This window comes from Triticum urartu, chromosome 1A (genome assembly GCF_056163025.1).
Source record: "Triticum urartu cultivar PI428250 chromosome 1A, HENAU_Tu73, whole genome shotgun sequence".
In the NCBI taxonomy this organism is placed as follows: domain Eukaryota; kingdom Viridiplantae; phylum Streptophyta; class Magnoliopsida; order Poales; family Poaceae; genus Triticum; species Triticum urartu.
In genome coordinates this window covers 13408650-13427896 of record NC_141873.1, presented here as the reverse complement: position 1 = coordinate 13427896, position 19247 = coordinate 13408650, and the positions used below count along the sequence as shown (strand labels likewise).

The window sequence follows — 19247 nt, the reverse complement described above, 5'->3', positions numbered from 1 at the left end:
CGGCGGCGGCTAGGTTTCTAGCTGCCCGAGTCGCCCCAGGGGGAGGACGACGCGAGCGTCGGGCCTGCTTCTGGTTAAGCAAAAGATATAATTTTAGCTAAGAACATCAAAGTTATCGTCCAATATTACTTCCACTTGCGTCTAAAGTTCTTGGCAGAATTTGCTTTAGAATATATTAGATCACCCATTTTGTAGCCAACCTTACCAAACCATTCGTCCTCTTCTTCGATACAGTAGCAAAAATCCTCTACATCTGAGCTCGAAGCCTCAACAACTATGGCAGAGGCTGTTTTCGGGCAGCTGGTAGTCACACTCGGGGCCGCGCTGGCCAAAGAGGCGGCGATCTTCGGCGGGTCGCTGCTTGGCAAGGAAGCCACCGCCCTCAGGGGCCTCTTCGGCAAGATCCGTGAGTCCAAGGCAGAGCTGGAGAGCATGCAGGCCTACCTGCAGGAGGCGGAGCGGTTCAAGGATACTGACAAGACCACCGCCATCTTCATCGGCGAGATCAGGGGCTGTTAGATAATAACGAGAATAAACGAGACACGAGAGACAGATTTTTACGTGGAAACCCTTGCGGGAGAAAACCACGGACGCACGAAGACGCAATCACTATGAGGAGGAGTATTACAAGCACGAGACGACATGCCGTCTGAGGTGCGACTACATGGGGTATATATGAGGGGCAACACATAGGAGTCATTGTAGGACAAGTAAACGAGTTGTACTCGTACGCGTCGATACCAACGCAAAAGGCCCACACCGTATGTACTGCGTCTAGTCCAATACGGTACTAGAATTTGGATCACAATTTAACAATCTCCACCTTGAGCCAAATTCCCTCCAGTAGTCGAAGAAAGTGAATAACTCCATTCAAATCAGCTTAAACACCTTGTGCGTCAAAGTCCATAGGACTAGTGAGAAATACCAACTAAGCCTGAGCAAAGCTCAAACTTATTGGTCGGAACTGGCTTTGTCATCATATCAGCTGGATTATCATGAGTACTTATCTTGCATACCTTCAAATCGCCTTCAGCAACAACATCTCGAATATAATGAAATCTGATATCAATGTGCTTTGTCCTCTCATGATACATTGGATTCTTTGTAAGATATATAGCACTTTGACTGTCACTAAATACGGTAGGGCAAGATGAGTCTCCACAAAGCTCAGTGTACAAACCTCTCAACCAGATAACTTCTTTGCATGTCTCAGAAATAGCCATATACTCGGCATCAGTAGTGGAACAAGCCACAATAGACTGCAAAGTTGCTCTCCAACTCACAGCACAACCACCAATGGTGAAAACATAACCTGTGAGTGATCTTCTCTTATCCAAATCACCAGCAAAATCAGAATCAACAAAACCAACAAGTCCATCTCTAATTTTCCCAAATTGTAAATAAGCATTAGAAGTACCACGCAGGTATCTGAAAATCCACTGAACTGCTCTCCAATGTTCTTTTTCAGGATTAGCCATGTATCTACTGACAACACTCAATGCATATGATAAATCCGGACGAGAACAAACCATGACATACATAAGTGAACCAACTGCACTCGAATAGGAAACTCTAGACATGTACTCAATATCTGCATCTGACTTAGGACATAAAACTGATGATAATTTGAAGTGTGCAGCTAACGGAGTACTCACCGGCTTGGCATTATGCATATTAAAACGACGAAGAACTTTATCAATATATCCCTTCTGACTGAGATACACTTTTCCAGATGGTCTATCTCTGGATATTTCCACGCCAAGTATTTTCTTTGCTGCACCCAAATCCTTCGTCTCAAATTCATTACTCAATTGCTTCTTTAGTTCATCAATATCTGACATACTCTTTGCAGCAATTAGCATATCATCAACATAAAGGAGCAAATAAATAGTTGAACCTTTGACAGTTTTCAAATAAACACAACTATCATAATTAGACCTTTTGAAACCTTGAGAGAGCATAAAGGTGTCAAATCTCTTGTACCACTGTCTCGGGGATTGCTTCAATCCATAAAGAGATTTCTTTAACTTACAGACAAGCTTTTCTTTTCCAGAAATAACAAAACCTTTAGGTTGTTCCATATAAATATCCTCTTCTAATTCTCCATGTAAAAATGCAGTTTTAACATCCAATTGTTCAAGCTCAAGATCATGCATGGCAACAATACTAAGTAAAGTGCGAATAGAGCTATGCTTCACAACAGGATAAAAGACTTCGTTATAGTCAATACCTGAAATCTGACTGTAACCTTTAGCAACTAACCTTGCTTTATATCTTGTCTCATCATTAGGAGAAACACCTTCTTTCCTCTTGAAAACCCACTTGCAACGAATAGGTTTCTTCTCTCTAGGCAATTTTACTAAATCCCAAGTGCCATTCTTTTCAAGTGATTCCATCTCATCATGCATAGCGGTCATCCACTTATTACTATCACTAGAAATAATAGCCTCGGAATATGAAGAAGGCTCAGCATTACCTTCAATTTCTTCTGCAACAGATAAAGCAAAAGAAACAATATTGCACTCTTCAATTAACCTGTCAGGTTTTATAGTACCCCGCCTAACTCTGTCACGTGCAAGATTCCAACTGGGTGGAACAATAGGCTGATTTGGAGTGGGAGTGACATTATCATCATTAACGACGGGTTCATCATGTGCATCAACAATTTCATTACGAGATGCATCACCTGAATCAATAACATGCTCCACCTGAACAGTAGGCTGCTGAATAGGAGGCTGTTGTTCACTCTCAACAGGAACATTAGTAGATGAAACATCATGTGACATAGCCGATTCATTAAAGATAACATTTCTGCTAATAACAACCTTCTGGGTTTCAGGATTCCATAATTTAAAACCTTTAACACCAGACTTCTAACCAAGAAAGATGCACTTAACAGCCCTAGGCTCCAATTTTCCATTATCAACATGAGCATAAGCAGTGCAACCAAAAACTCTCAACTGTGAATAATCAGCAGGTGAACTAGACCATACCTCAATTGGAGTTTTCTTATTAAGAGCAATAGATGGTGAACGGTTAATGAGATAACAAGCAGTGGAAGCGGCCTCAGCCCAAAAACGCATATGCAAACCTGCATTGGACAACATGCAACGGGCTCTGGAAATAATGGTCCTCTTCATACGCTTAGCAACACCGTTTTGTTGAGGAGTATAAGGAGCGGTGTAATGTCTGACAATGCCTTCAGGCTTGCAATAATTCTTAAATTTCTTAGAACAGAATTCCATACCATTATCAGTGCGAAGTATCTTTACCTTCTTTTCAGTTTGTCTCTCAATCATAATCTTCCACTCCTTAAATGTTAAGAATGCTTCATATTTATGCTTCAAGAAATAAGGCCAAACTTTTCTCGAATAATCATCAATAATAGTCAGCATGTAACTAGCACCACCTAGTGACTTCTTGCGAGATGGTCCCCATAAATCAGAATGCACATAATCAAGAATACCTTCAGTTGTATGAGTCGAAGTGTTGAACTTCACCCTCTTGTGTTTGCCGAAGATACAATGCTCACAAAATTTCAATTTACCAGGTTCATATCCATCAAGAAGACCTCTCTTATTTAACTCTGCTAAACCAAGTTCACTCATATGTCCAAGACGCATATGCCAAAGGTTAGCAGCATCACAATCAGAATTCTTTGAAACAACTGGAGTAGCGTTACCTGAAACGGTCGAACCTCGAAGGTAATAAAGACCATTGGTCGAACTCAAATCACCTTTCATCACAATAAGGGAACCTTTGGTGACTTTCAAAACACTATCTCCACCTGAATACTTGTATCCCTTTGCATCAAGGGCACTCATAGAAATAAGATTTCTCTTCATCTTCGGAATATACCGAACATCTGTCAAAGTTCTGATTATGCCATCAAACATCTTGATTCGAATAGAACCTATGCCTTCAATCTTGCATGGTGAATTATCAAAACCCAAAACGGAACCAGCAGAAGTAGTGGAATCAAAAGTAATAAACCAATCTCTATGTGGACACATATGAAAAGTGCATGTAGTATCAAGTACCCACTCATCATTGGTCTCAGCACATCCAGCAATAACGACAAGAGCATCATCGGAACTATCATCACGAGCAAAGTTAGTAGAATTTTCACCTTGTTTGTTACCTTTCCTCTTTTCCTTGTCTGCAACTTGAAACACTCTGAGATGTCATGCCCGTCTCTCTTGCAATACCTGCAATACTTCTTGTCTCTGGATTGTGACCGGCCCCTGTAGCCGTTCTTACTTTTGCCTCTGTTTCCATTATTGGAGTTCTTTTCCTTTGTCCTGCCACGAACAGATAATCCCTCGGCTTGGGATGAACTCGAACCATCATGAGGCACCATTAATTTCATCTTCTCCTTAGAGTTCAAAGCTTCATAAACTTCATTAAGTGTGAGAGTATCACGACTGTATAATATGGTGTCTTGAAAATTGATATAAGAACTTGGTAGTGAACAAAGTAACATTAGAGCAGTATCTTCCTCTTCATACTTAACCTCCATTGCAGCTAGATCAGATATGATCTCTTTAAATTCTGAAATATGATTCAAAACATTACCTCCCTCGGGTAACCTGTGCAGGAATAATTTTTGCTTCAGATGCATCTTGCTGGTGAGATCTTTAGTCATGCAAATACCTTCCAGCTTTAACCATAGAGCGGCGGCAGTTTTCTCGCTCAAAACTTCTTGCAAAATATTATTATGCAAATGGAGTTGAATTTGTGACAAAGCCTTACAATCAATTCTTTTCTCCTCAGCAGTCTAGTCCTCAATTTGGTTCTTCCCAGAACTATCCAGTGCTACATCATAGTCGGCATGTGCCAACAACACCCGCATCTTGACTTGCCATAGAGTAAACCTTGTGTCACGATCCAGCAGCGGAAAATCGTACTTCATGGATGCCATGAGTAGATAAATCTGTGTGCACAAAGTAGTACAAGTCGATAGAAAAATTCTTGACAGAATTTAAATTACGCGGAGCAAAAACTAGAAACAGTAGCACCTGGTAGCTCGGGTAATCGAAGACCAAAAGCTTGATCTGTAGCTTGACGTGACGAATAGTACTAGTAGTCAAATCACGTAGTGGATCAGATGTGAATTAAACTACTGCTTTGCTTCTGGCCGGCGAGCAGTAGTACTACTAGCTTTTGCTTCGGTTGATGACGTGCGAATCAATTACTAGTACTAGTTGAAGTAGTACGAGCCGATCAATGCTTGACGTGATGCGAAGCAACAGCAGCAGCCTCGGGACTTGAACGAAACAACAGCAGCTACTACTCGGCGACGCTGTACGTGGAGCAGCGGAACTTGATGGAACGGCCAGCTGATGTGGATGCTGCGTACTCGGGGCTTCAAGCGTATATACGCAGCAGCGGCAACTTGTGGAAATCCAGTCGAACTTGGCTTCCTTTATCGATCTGGATTCGGTTCGCCGGGTCGCGTCGGCGGCGGCGCACAGGACGTCGTAACCCTAATTCTCTCGTCTCAAATCTCGTATCTAAAACCTTAGTTCTGATACCACTTGTTAGATAATAACGAGATAAACGAGACACGAGAGACACGGATTTTTATGTGGAAACCCTTGCGGGAGAAAACAAAGGACGCATGAAGGCGCAATCACTATGAGGAGGAGTATTACAAGCACGAGACGACAGGCCGTCTGAGGTGCGACTACATGAGGTATATATGAGGGGCAACACATATGAGTCCTTGTAGGACAAGTAAACGAGTTGTACTCGTACGCGTCAGTATCAACGCAAAAGGCCCACACCGTATGTACTACGTCTAGTCCAATACGGTACTAGAATTTGGATCATAATTTAACAGGGGCCTTGCCTTCCAGGTCGAGGACGTCGTCGATGAGTTCACCTACAAGCTGGAGGACTGCAAGGACGGAGGGTTTGCTGTCCAGATGAAGAAGAGGCTCAATGATATCAAGACCTGGCACTGCCTCACGGCCATGCTCCAAGAAATCGAAACCAAGCTTCAGGATGCCAAGCGGAGGAAGAAGGATTACACCATCATCAGCAGACCTGCTTCTGCTGCCAGATCGATGAGTAAAGGTCAAGCTCTGCACTTCACCAGGGATGAGGACCTTGTGGGGATCGATGAAAACAAGGAGATATTGATACGCTGGCTGACCAGCGGTGGTGATGGTCTGGAGCAGTGCAGCAGCAAAGTCATAACAGTGTGGGGGATGCCTGGCGTTGGTAAAACCACTCTGGTTGCTCATGTGTACAGTGTCGTGAAATTGGATTTTGATGCCACGGCCTGGGTAACCGTGTCGGAGAGTTACCGTATTGAGGACCTGCTGAAGAAGATTGTGGCCGAGTTCGTCATTGCAATCGACGTTGCTAAAATTGAGATGAGAGGCCTAGCAGAGTCCATCCACAACTACCTTCAAGGTTAAAAGTACATCTTGGTCCTGGATGATGTTTGGGCTGCACGTGTTTGGTGGGAGATAAGAAATGTCTTCCCAACATCTAACTGTACCGGACGATTTGTTATCACATCAAGGAACCATGATGTGTCACTGTTGGCAACTAGGGAGTCTGCAATTCACTTGGAACGGTTACAACCACATCACTCCTGGGTGTTGTTTTGCAAAGGGGCCATTTGGAATGATAATGTCAATGAGTGCCCGTTGGAATTGCAAGAATTGGCTTGGAAGTTCATAAGAAAGTGTCAAGGCTTGCCTATTGCTATTGCATGCATTGGACGCCTACTCTCCTACAAAGCCCCAACTCTTGCCGAATGGGAGAGTGTGTATATGGGTTTGGATTCACAGTTGATAAAAGATGTGATCCCTGATGCTCATATGATTCTGAAGGTTAGTTTGGAGGACCTTCCATATGATTTGAAGCATCGTTTCTTACATTGTGCAACTCTCTTATTTGCAATTGTAACAGACTACCCTGATCTTTTATAAATGAATATGACATGCATATGGAGTTTCCCTAAAGGTTTCTGGTAAAAAAATTATCGTATATCACAATCATTTTTCCCTGATAATAATGATGAGAAGTAAATCAGTGCATTAATTTTATTGGATTACTATTGCCTTTTTTATTGAGCGATACACATGTTCAGGTGCTCACAATTAGGACGATCTAAACCAATGGATCGGGATGCCTCTTTGGATGTTTCTATATTGGTATAGATTAGTGTAGTTGTTTCTATCAGTGGTTAAACATATACCCAACCGAATATAATAAAAATATTTGCACATTCAGGGAACTCAGGTTGCTTCTTTACTGCAATATGAGAAGTTCATAAACGAATTAAATACGCAACAACAGACGTACATCATCTTGATAGGACTGGGTGAACTTCTCAAGAAACCTAACATGAAAATGAGACATCTACTGTGTCAGGCCATCACTTATTCATATGATCTAGAGCATGCTGCCTTTATCATTAATGGGAGACCCTGTAGGATCACTCTACTCCCTCCTTCCATCTATATAGGGCCTAATGCGTTTTTCGAGACTAACTCTGACCAAATTTTAGAGCAATAATATATGACATGCAAGTTACACAAAGCATACCGTCAAATTCGTATGGGAAAGGAGCTTCCAATGATATAATTTTCATATTATGCATCTCATGTACTATTAATCTTATCAATAGTCAAAGGTGGTCTTGAAAAACGCATTAGGCTCTATATAGATGAAAGGAGTACAAGATGTAGAGCATATAACATGCCTGCCCAGCATGGGGACGTAGCACGTCCCTTCAAATTTGAGTTATACTATGGAGTTGTGGAAGGAACTGAAAGATCTCAATGACACAAAAATAAATTTGAAAGGATTGCTAGACAAGATGAAGGATGACACCACTCTTAATTTTTGTCAGACCATTTGTCTTCCATACAATAGGCAAGTACCTATGCCTGATAACATAGCAATATGTCGATAACAAATACCTTGGGATTGTTAGAAACGTTTAAACAATAAAGGCCACAAATCTTGGACAGCTCACGCTTTAACATATTATGTCTAGCATCAACAAATTTATAATTGGTGGATCAGTTACGATCCATACATTATGGAAAAGTTTTTAAACCGCTTTTGTTGTCAAACAGACGTGGTACTATGAGAAGTTCATGGTGTACCAATTGAAATCCAAAATCTGGAATGTATCAAGGTTAAGATTAAGGCCACTAATCCAGAATTGGAGTGAGAAGAAGGCACACAAGATTGACAACATAATCAACAAAACTTATTTAGGAGTTGGAGAGGTAAAGTATCAATATTGTAGGTAGATTATCTACCATATATTTGAGATAATAATAATAACACTAAAATGCAGTATATTAAGATGGTACGCTAGCCAAATCGGAGACTAATGTTCAGTTACATGAGTTACATCAGCCATAATTACATATTGTAAGTTTGCAACTACAATCGAAGTTATATGATTTTAACTGCTTGTAAGTTCCTAACAAAGTGTCAAGGCTTGCCTATTTGCTACTGCATGCATTGGACGCCTACTCTCCTGCAAAGCCCCAACTCCTGCCGAATGGGAGAGTGTGTATATGGGTTCACAGTTGATGAAAGATGTGATCCCTGATGCTCATATGATTCTGAAGGTTAGTTTGGAGGACCTTCCATATGATTTGAAGCATTGTTTCTTACATTGTGCACTATCCCCAGAAGATTATGTATTACAGAGGAAGACAATGAGGTAGTGGATTGCCGCGGGATTTATTAGGGAAAAGGAAGGAAACAGAACATTGGAGGAAGTGGCAGAAGGATACTTGGCTGAGCTTGTGAACCGAAGCCTACTACAGGTAGAAAAAAGGAATTATTCCGGACGGCTGAAACACTGTCGGATGCATGATGTCATACGCCTTCTTGCCCTCAACAAAGCCAAGGAGGAATGCTTTGGTAAGGTTTATGATGGCTCTTCTACTGGGACATTCTCTATAGAGCGTGCACGTCAAATATTGGTCCAGGGGAGAAATCTTGAAAAACTGAGCAGATCTGGTGCAACACAGCTCCGTGCTCTCCATGTATTTGAGAGGTATATCGATATTGATTTGTTGAAACCTATCCTAACGTCTTCAAATCTGTTGTCAATGTTGGATCTGCAAGGTACTCGTGTCAAAATTCTGCTTAATGAGGTATTTGACTTGTTTAATCTGCGTTATCTGGGCCTTAGATATACCGATCTTGAAATCCTGCAAGAAATAGTGGGGAGGTTACGAAATTTGGAAGTCTTGGATGCTGCACATTCTAAGCTGACGTATTTGCCAAACCGTGTTGTAGAACTTAAAAAATTGAGATACCTGTATGCATTTCCTACCAGCAGATCACAAATTGGAAGTATACGTGGGGTCAAGACGCCCCTTGGTATACAACGCTTGGCAGGATTGCGGGCTCTTCAGTCCATTGTCGCGACTCCACAGTTTCTGCATGAAGTTGGAGCTTTGATAGAGCTAAGAACATTTGATGTGTGCAACGTTTGGAGTAAACACTCAGTAGACTTGAGCAATGCTGTCAATGGAATGAGCCATCTTGTTCATCTAGAAATCCATGCTGCAACTGAGAAGGAGGTGCTGCAGCTGGAAGGACTATATTTACCTCCAACCCTTTCTTGGCTTGGTTTCGCAGGGCAGCTAGAAAAAACATCTGAGGGAGTCCTGGATTAGAGGGTCTCCGGACAGCCAGACTATATCCTTTGGACGGACTGTTGGACTATGAAGATACAAGATTGAAGACTTCGTCCCGTGTCCGGATAGGACTCTACTTGGCGTGGAAGGCAAACTAGGCAATACGGATATGTATATCTCCTCCTTTGTAACCGACCTTGTGTAACCCTAGCCCCCTTCGATGTCTATATAAACCGGAGGGTTTTAGTCCGTAGGATAACATACAATCATACCATAGGCTAGCTTATAGGGTTTAGCCTCTCCGATCTCGTGGTAGATCAACTCTTGTACTACCCATATCATCAAGAATAAATCAAGCAGGACGTAAGATTTTACCTCCATCAAGAGGGCCCGAACCTGGGTAAAACATCATGTCCCCTGCCTCCTGTTACCATCCGCCTTAGACGCACAGTTCGGGACCCCCTACCCGAGATCCGCCGGTTTTGACACCGACATTGGTGCTTTCATTGAGAGTTCCTCTGTGTCATCGCCGTTAGGCTTGATGGCTCCTACGATCATCGATAGCGATGTAGTCCAGGGCGAGACTTTCACCCCGGACAGATCCTTGTGTTCGGCGTCTTCGCACTGCGGGCCAACTCGCTTGGCCATCTGGAGCAGATCGAAAGTTACGCCCCTGGCCACCAGGTCAGGTTTGGAAGCTTAAACTACACGGCCGATATCCACGGAGACTTGATCTTCGACGGATTCGAGCCCCTGCCTTGTGCGCCATGCGGTCACGATGAGTACGATTTAGCTCTACCATCAGACAGTGTTCGAGAAATTGCACCGGCCGCCGCTCTAACCCTCAATTCGGAGCCAGTTGCACCATCCATGGACGGGTGGATAGACCCCGCCACGGAGGCCGTATCTTCTGCGGCGATCAAGCCGAATATCGACCTTACCCTTCACAAAAGCCGTGTTGCTAAACTGCCAGATCCTTTTCCGGCCACGGACTCCGAACCGCCTGCGCCCGTTCCTGTCGAATCCGATTGGGCGCCGATCATGGAGTTTACCACCGCGGATATTTTTCAGCACTCGCCCTTTGGCGGCATACTGAACTCATTAAGGTCTCTCTCCTTGTCAGGAGAGTCCTGGCCGAACTACGTCTGGCAGGATTGGGATGCGGATGACGAAGAAATTCGCCGCCCACCCATCACCCACTTTGTAGCCACTGTCGATGACTTAACCGACATGCTCAACTTCGACTCCAAAGACATCGACGGTATGGACGATGATGCGGGAGACGAAGAGGAACCACTGCCCACAGGGCACTGGACACCCACTTCGTCACACGACGTATACATGGTGGACACACCCAAAGAAAACAACGACGAGGAACGGAAGGACGCAGCGAAGGGTTGTTCTCTTGAAAAGCAGTCAACACGGCGGCGTAAACGCCGCTCCAAATCCCGCCTCGGCAGAAATAACAATCATATAGACCCAACAATAGAGCAGGGTGCACCATCGCCCGCCCAGGGCAACACGGGGAATCAAACCGAACAACCTGACTCCGTCGAAGATAACAGTCCGGACGACATCACACCGGACAGGCGCCAGGACCAACATAATGCCCACCAAAGGCTTGTTGCCAGGGCGAGGAGTCTGAAAAAATAGAAGCAAAGGCTCAAGGCTGCACAAGACACACTCAAAATCAAATGGAGTGAAGTACTCAACACTGCAGCGAAGTACGGTAGTAATCGCCACACCAAGAGCTATCCAAAGCGAAAGTTGCTACCTGAATTTGATGAGGAGGCCTTAGATCCTCCACAATTAAAAAATAAAACGGCCATCCGGTTGGATAGATGACCTCATAGCCAACATAAAGCGGCAAACGACGTTGCACATAAACCAATACGCGATCCGCGTAAGGGCTCGCATCAAAAGGACGGCGCAACCAGATCCATCTATGGACCACGCAGCCGCGCTCCAACATACAATGCAACACAACAAACATCCGAACACTACGGTACGCCCAAATACAGGGGTGCCGCACACCCTCTATGTTTAACCGACGAGGTACTGGACCATGAATTTCCAGAGGGATTCAAACCCGTAAACATAGAGGTGTACGGCGGAACAACAGACCCTGGGGTCTGGATTGAGGACTACATCCTCCACATCCATATGGCTCGAGGAGACGATCTCCACGCCATCAAGTACTTACCCCTCAAGCATCCCCGAAAATTCCATCAGAAGCTGGGAAGAGCTCGAAGATGCCTTTCGGGCAAATTTTCAAGGGACATATGTCCGACCACCGGATGCAGACGATTTAAGTCATATAACTCAACAGCCCGGTGAGTTAGCCCGAAAACTTTGGAACATGTTCCTCACTAAAAAGAACCAAATAGTTGACTGTCCGAACGCCGAAGCCTTAGCAGCCTTCAAGCATAGCGTTCGAGACGAATGGCTTGCCAGACACCTCGGTCAAGAAAAGCCGAGAACAATGGCAGCATTAACAAGCCTCATGACCCATTTTTGCGCACGCGAGGACAGCTGGTTAGCCCGATGCAGCACCAGCGACCCAAGTACATCCGAAGTCAGGGATGGAAACAGGAAATCACAACGCAGCAAGAATAAGCGCTGGAATAAAGAAGACAACCCAAAGAGCACGGCTATAAACACCGGATTTAGAAGCTCTCGGCCAGGGCAGCAAAAGCTGCCCTCCAAAGGCAACAGAGACGAATTGTCCAGCCTAAACAAAATTCTGGACCAAATATGTCAGATCCATAGCACCCCGGATAAACCTGCAAATCATACCCACAAAGAATGTTGGGTCTTCAAACAGTCCAGCAAGCTCAACGCCGAACACAAGGGGCAGGATACACCAAGTGAAGACGAGGACGAGCCTCGCAAGCAAAGCACAGGGGAACAGAAGAAATTCCCACCAGAAGTCAAAACATTCAACGGGTTACACATGATAAAAGGGAGAAACAAAGATGCACCTTTAGAGGAACATGCCCCAGGGCCTATCACCGTGGAGCTCCGCCACTGGTCGTCCCAACCGATCACCTTAGACCATCGGGATTACTCGGCAAGTATCCGGCGTGCAGGATGGGCTGCCTTGGTATTAGATCCAATAATTGACGGATACCACTTCACCCGAGTCCTGATGGACGGCGGCAGCAGTTTAAATTTGATATATCAGGACACAGTCCGCAAAATGGGGATAGACCCAACAAAAATTTGCCGCAGCAATGCTACCTTTAAAGGAGTAACGCCAGGCCCGGAGGCTCACTGCAGGGGCTCCCTGCTACTAGAGGTTATATTCGGCTTCCCTGATAACTTCCGTAGCGAAAATTTAACTTTCCACATCGCTCCGTTCCAAAGTGGCTATCAAGCACTACTCGGACGCGAAGCTTTCGCTCGCTTTAACACAATACCGCATTACACTTCCCTCAAGCTCAAGATGCCCGGTCCACGCGGCATCATTACTGTAAATGGAAATATTGAGCGCTCCTTGCGTGCCGAAGATGGTGCGGCCGCCTTGGCCGCCGCATACTAAACGGCCTCACCAACTCAAGCATTTGACAGGTCGTTAAGACCACGGACACGGCTAGACGAGTCTGACTCAACTATATGTAATTAATACAGGTTTGATGGCTATACCCCTATTACAATACAAGGGGCTCAACGCGCGCGCAAAAGTGGCAATAAGGCTCACCTTTACTCATTTTCAACTATATGTTGTTTATTTAGTATAACTTAACTTTTGCACGGCAACTTTTCAATTAAGTTCCTCTCTTTTTCAGATGACCATCATGCTACACCCGTCCAGGATACGGCACAATGGAGACACATGCGCAGACGTGCAGCAGGGACCCATTCCAAGGATTCTTTGTAGATTAAGACCCTGCATAAACCTTTTTTTCTGTCTCTTGTTGATTTACATCTCTCGGATTCTCAGTACAACCGAGAAGGATGCTGACGTCTTGGCATGTGGCCACGCCAGAATAATGCACGTACCTGGACACCAGGGGCTTATTACAAAGGGTACTGTTTAGACCCAGTTTACACCATAAAGACCGAATACCTTAGGGAGTGTTCGGCGTCGCAAGTTTGGCCTTATATTCATCAGCTCCGAATCATGTCTTTGGTCAAATGTTGGGTTTGCCCGGCTCCTGTGTTTTGCTGCCTTACATTCTGCTCTATCGGCTAAGGCGGCACCAGGAGAACTACTGCGATTGTGCCCTGGTTCATCCGGACGAGCACCTTAGTAGAGAAAGCCGAAAACTGACTGTCATGATATAGCGTGAGACTGGTCAACCACTTGATGACTTATTGGAATCTTCAGGATTCCTCCGTATTAACGAAGGGCCGTTTCCCGGCCAGGAATGTACGCACCCCGAATCCGGATGAGTGCGGAGCCAGCAGGGGCTATATAGTAGCCCCACTGTCAAACTCCTATGGCTAAGTGAAAGAGTTAAAGCATTATAGTCTGGTTGCCTAGTTCACTACGCTATCACCTCCTTAATAGGACCAAGACGTTGGATTAAGTGTGAATACGCGTCTTCTGCGAACATCTCCGCACTATATGCGTGGGGGCTGAAGCCAACGACTGCAATCTTTCAGGTTATATACAGGTATACATAAACGGCCGCACAGGAGGCATCACAATACTTTCGGGCAAAAGTATAAATACAGCCTTGATAAATTCAATGAAACGTTGTTTGTACAATGGGAATACATCTCACTCAAACATAACATTCTTCGAGCACTGGGCCTCTATCGAACGAGCGCCCTCAAGAACTTCTTCAAAATAGTGCTCGCAGCCACTCGGCCTATGGCCGAACCCTGCGCCGCGACAGTGGTGGCATCCATCTCCGCCCAGTATGTTTTGACACGGGCAAGGGCCATCCGCGAGCCTTCTATGCATGTCGAGCTCTTCATCGCATTAATGCGTGGCACCGCACCAAGGAACTGCTGCACCAAGCTAAAAATAGATGTTCGGCTTTGGCCTTTCCGGTCACAGATGATCCACGACAGACCTCATGGCGGGTCGAGACAATCTACTGAGTTCGGCCCATTCGGCAAGCTGATCAGTCAATGGAAGCGGACGCTCTGGAATGTTAAATTGCGACCAAAACAGCTTGTCCACTTCACGATCTGTCTTATCACGGAAGTATTCGGCCGCATCGACAGCGCTTGCCGCTAAGTCCAGATATGCGTCAGCCGAACTCCACAGCCGATCCAGAGGGGCATACCGCGGATCGCCGAACTTCCCCCGCAGCATAAAGGGCTTCCTAGCCACAATATCCCCGGCTTCACGCAGTTCCTCCTTCTTTGCTCTCATTGCAGAGCGGGTGTCTTTGGTCGCCATTGTGGCCTTTTCGAGGTCCGTAGCTTTCGCCCGACTTTCTTCTTCAAGAAACTGGCAGCGGTCGGCAGTGTCTTTTAACTTCACAACCATTTTGGCCATTTTCTCTTTGCTCTCGCTATGCAGAGCCTTCTCGGCTCTCAACTCTTCGGCCGCCTTCAAAACGGCCGCATTACCACTCCTTGCTTGCTCCTGGGCTCGGGCAAGCTCCGCCCGCAGGGCCTCCACGGTGGCAGCTCCATCCACAGTCACAACATATTAAAGATACCGGCATCACGCTGCTCTTACTATGTGACATTCACTATAAACATCACCTACCCTGTGCCTCGTCAAGCCACTTGTTAACAAGCTCGATATCGGCATCCGCCGCATCCAGTCGCCGCTTTAGTTCGGCAACCCCATCAGTCCCGCTAGCCACCAGAGCTTCAGACACCTGCACATAAAGGCGATCTGGTTATTACCTGGGACTACGATCCTCTGTTCGCCGCCGTTTTCGACGACAACCAGAGTCACAGAGGCTACTATCTACACAGGGCACACCTAAAAATGCGCGGTACCATCACAAATGTATATCATTTCACGTACCTCAAAGCCCGTTAGTAGACTCATAAAGGCTTCATGTAACCCATTTTCGGCGGACGAAATCCTTTCAATCACCGTACACATTAATGTACGGTGCTCTTCTGAGATAGTCTCTCGCTCTAGCAGACCCTTCAGTACATCCGACCGCATACCAGATGGTGCTGGACTCTTTTGATTGCTCTCTTCAAGAACCGGATACTGAGGGCTTCGGGTGACCATGGGATTACCTTCTGGCCTTGCCGGATCCGGAGAAACTCTCCGTGATGACACTTCAAGGTCGCCTGCTTCTTGAGCCAGGGAGTCCGGGGGAGGCGTTTCGCTCTCCATCATCTCCGGAAGAAGATCCGAACTGAGCTCTGATGAGAAGGGCTCAGATCCGAACTGCAAGATAGATGCTTCGGTTATCTTCCTCAGAAGTAAGGTAGCATATCTTCACTATTAAGTACTTTTTGATTACTTACAGCTTGTTAGAGGGCCGATCCCCGCACGGACTTTGTGCGGCAAGAGCACCCTCCGAGGTGGGACCCTCTGGTGGAGTTTTCTTCTCCCGTTTGGAAACCTTGGTTTCCGGATCATCAGAGGTAGTCCTCTTCCTCCCCCGGGGCGAGGGAATGTCAGATTCCTTCCCTTGGTTATCCTCCCTCACGGAGGCGCTCGTTCCCTCGGTTGGAATAGGTAGCGGTGGGGGCCCGCTTTCGCCCTCTTTATTCCCCCCTTCATCTTCCTTTGAGGGCACCGGGAAAGGTGCTGGCTCGAGCATCTTTTCCAGCACCGGATTGTCCAAGCCTTCGGGAAGGGGGGCCGAACACCGGATCATCTTCGCCTTTGCTATCCGGTCCTGGTCAAAAAGCGATTCTTCAGAATGACGTCATGCTAAATGAAAGACAGTGTGTTCGGCTAGAGGATTACATACTTGGGCCGTGGTGCGGTTGCTGCTCAGGCCCACATCCTCGGAGGTGTCCAGACACTCTATTTAATTTGGGGTCCGAAGAACGACTTGTACATCTCCTCGTGCGTCAGGCCGAGGAAATTCTGAATAGCGCGCGGTCCTTCTGGGTTGAATTCCCACAAGCGGAGGGGCCTGCGTTTGCAAGGCTGGACTCGACGAATCAGCATGACTTGCACTACCATAACCAAACTAAAATCTCCCTCGAAGAGATCTCGGATGCGGCTCTGTAGTATGGGCACATCCTTGGCTGGACCCCAGCTCAGCCCCCTGCTGATCCATGACATCAGTTGTGGTGGAGGGCCCGAGCGAAAGGCGGGGGAAGCTACCCACTTGGCACTTCTGGGAGCAGTGACATAGAACCACTCCCGTTGCCATAATCCGGACACCTCTGGAAAAGAACCCTTTGGCCATGGAGCTCCAGCGATCTTGCTTATTAATGCCCCTCCGCACGCTGCATGCTACCCCTCAACCGTCTTCGGCTTCACATCAAGGGTCTTGAGCCACATGCCGAAGTGAGGGGTAATGCGGAGGAAGGCCTCACATACGACAATAAATGCCGAGATGTGGAGAAAGGAATCCGGGGCTAGATCGTGGAAATCAAGCCCGTAATAGAACATCAAACCCCTTACGAAGGGATCCATAGTGAGGCCTAGTCCCCGGAGGAAGTGGGAGATAAACACGACGTCTTCATTGGGTTCAGGGGTAGGGACGACCTGCCCTTGGGCAGGCAGCCGATGCGAGACTTCGGCGGTCAAGTATGTTGCCTCCCTCAATTTCTTGATATCCTCTTCCGTGACGGAGGAGGGCATCCACCGGCCCTGGAGGTTGGATCCGGACATTATTGAAGGTCCGAAGCACCTGACCTGGGCTTTGGGTGTTAGAACTCGAGGTGGGGGAAGGATTCGATTGAGCACGGGAGGAAAAAAGTAAAAGCCTTGACCCTTTATAAAGAGGGTGAATATCAAGCGTCCTCCTCGTGGCCGTTTGGGACTTGCCTAAAATCTAGGAGTCCTAGGCGCGGTTGGGTTACCCACGATCGTATTGATGAGAATCCCGTAATAAGGGGGACACGATCTTTGCTTTGACAAGACGTGTCAAGAAACTGCCTCGCGTTATGTGCGGGGCTAGTTAAAGAAAAAACGGTTCGAATAATCACCGAGCCATGGCATGATGTCATGTTGCCAAAACGTTTCAGCAGATTAGATTTGTGGAAATATTATTCTCTCTACGGTGGTATGTGGAACTTATTTTGCAGGGTCGGACACTATCCTTTTATTCGAACTCTTCTGTGGTGTATCCGGAGGAGGAACCCGCCTTGCAATGCCGAAGACAACACTGCGCGTCGGACTCATCGTCAGTAAAGTCTGGTTCAGGGGCTACTGAGGGAGTCCTGGATTAGGGGGTCTCCGGACAGCCGGACTATATCCTTTGGCCGGACTATTGAACTATGAAGATACAAGATTGAAGACTTCGTCCCGTGTCCGGATAGGACTCTACTTGGCGTGGAAGGCAAGCTAGGCAATACGGATATGTATATCTCCTCCTTTGTAACCGACCTTGTGTAACCCTAGCCCCCTCCGGTGTCTATATAAACCGGAGGGTTTTAGTCCGTAGGACAACATACAATCATACCATAGGCTAGTTTCTAGGGTTTAGCCTCTCCGATCTCGTGGTAGATCAACTCTTGTACTACCCATATCATCAACAATAAATCAAGCAAGACGTAGGGTTTTACCTCCATCAAGAGGGCACGAACCTGAGTAAAACATCGTGTCCCCTGTCTCCTGTTACCATCCTCTTTAGATGCACAGTTCGGGACCCCCAACCCGAGATCCGCCGGTTTTGACACCGACAACATCAATGCCTCAACTTTTCTCTTCTTGGTCACACCTTAATAGCCTTACTCGCTTGGCCCTGGCGTCCTGCAATATTCATGAGGGAACCTTTTCCTGTCTATGCATGTTACTTGGTCTATGCTCTCTTGAGCTAGCGAAGGCTTTTGAAGGGAAGAGGTTGGATTTTTGCGTAGGCTCGTTTCCAAAACTTCGGGTTCTACGTCTACACATATGGAGCGCGACAGAGCGCAACCAAGTGAGAATAGAGGAGGGCGCGATGCAACACCTCGCTGAGCTAGTGTTCACATACTGTCCCAAGCTAAAGTTTCTTCCTGATGGTATCGAACACCTTGCAGCCCTTGAGAAATTATATCTGGAAGACACATCAGAAGAGCTGATAGAGAAGCTCTGGCTGAAGAGAGATTCAGATGAATGCAGCGAAGATATAATGAAGATTAGCCACATAAGGAATGATACAGTTCGACTGACGCGGAAAGGACTATCGAAACGGATTAGGTGATCCTCTCTGCTCCAAGGTTAGCATTTGCTGTTTTGTCGTTTGTGCATATATTTTAGGTTAGTAGAATTAAATTAGCAATTGGTAGCTAGTACTGGCTGATGCAAATTTATTATGAGTTTGTCCACTGAAGCTAAGAGCATCTCCAGCCATTCGCCCCCCCCCCCCCCCCAGGACGCATAAAAATCGCCCTATGGGGGCGAGCCGGCGATGCAATCAGCGCTGGGGGCGGTTTCGCGCCCAGTCGCCGCCCCCAGGCGCCGATATTTGCCCACTTTTCTGGCCCATGTCGGCGAATAAAGGGCCCATATGTGCGACAATAGGCCCATATTCGGCGTGGTTCGCCGTTGTTCGGCGTTCAATTATGATGATCACCCATCAA

General features: G+C 46.4%; 1 pseudogene; it reads left to right on the top strand.

The window, feature by feature from the left end:
* Nucleotides 1-276: 276 nt before the first annotated feature.
* Nucleotides 277-18868, top strand: LOC125542604 (disease resistance protein RPM1-like; annotated as a pseudogene).
* The last annotated feature ends 379 nt before the right edge of the window (nt 18869-19247 follow it).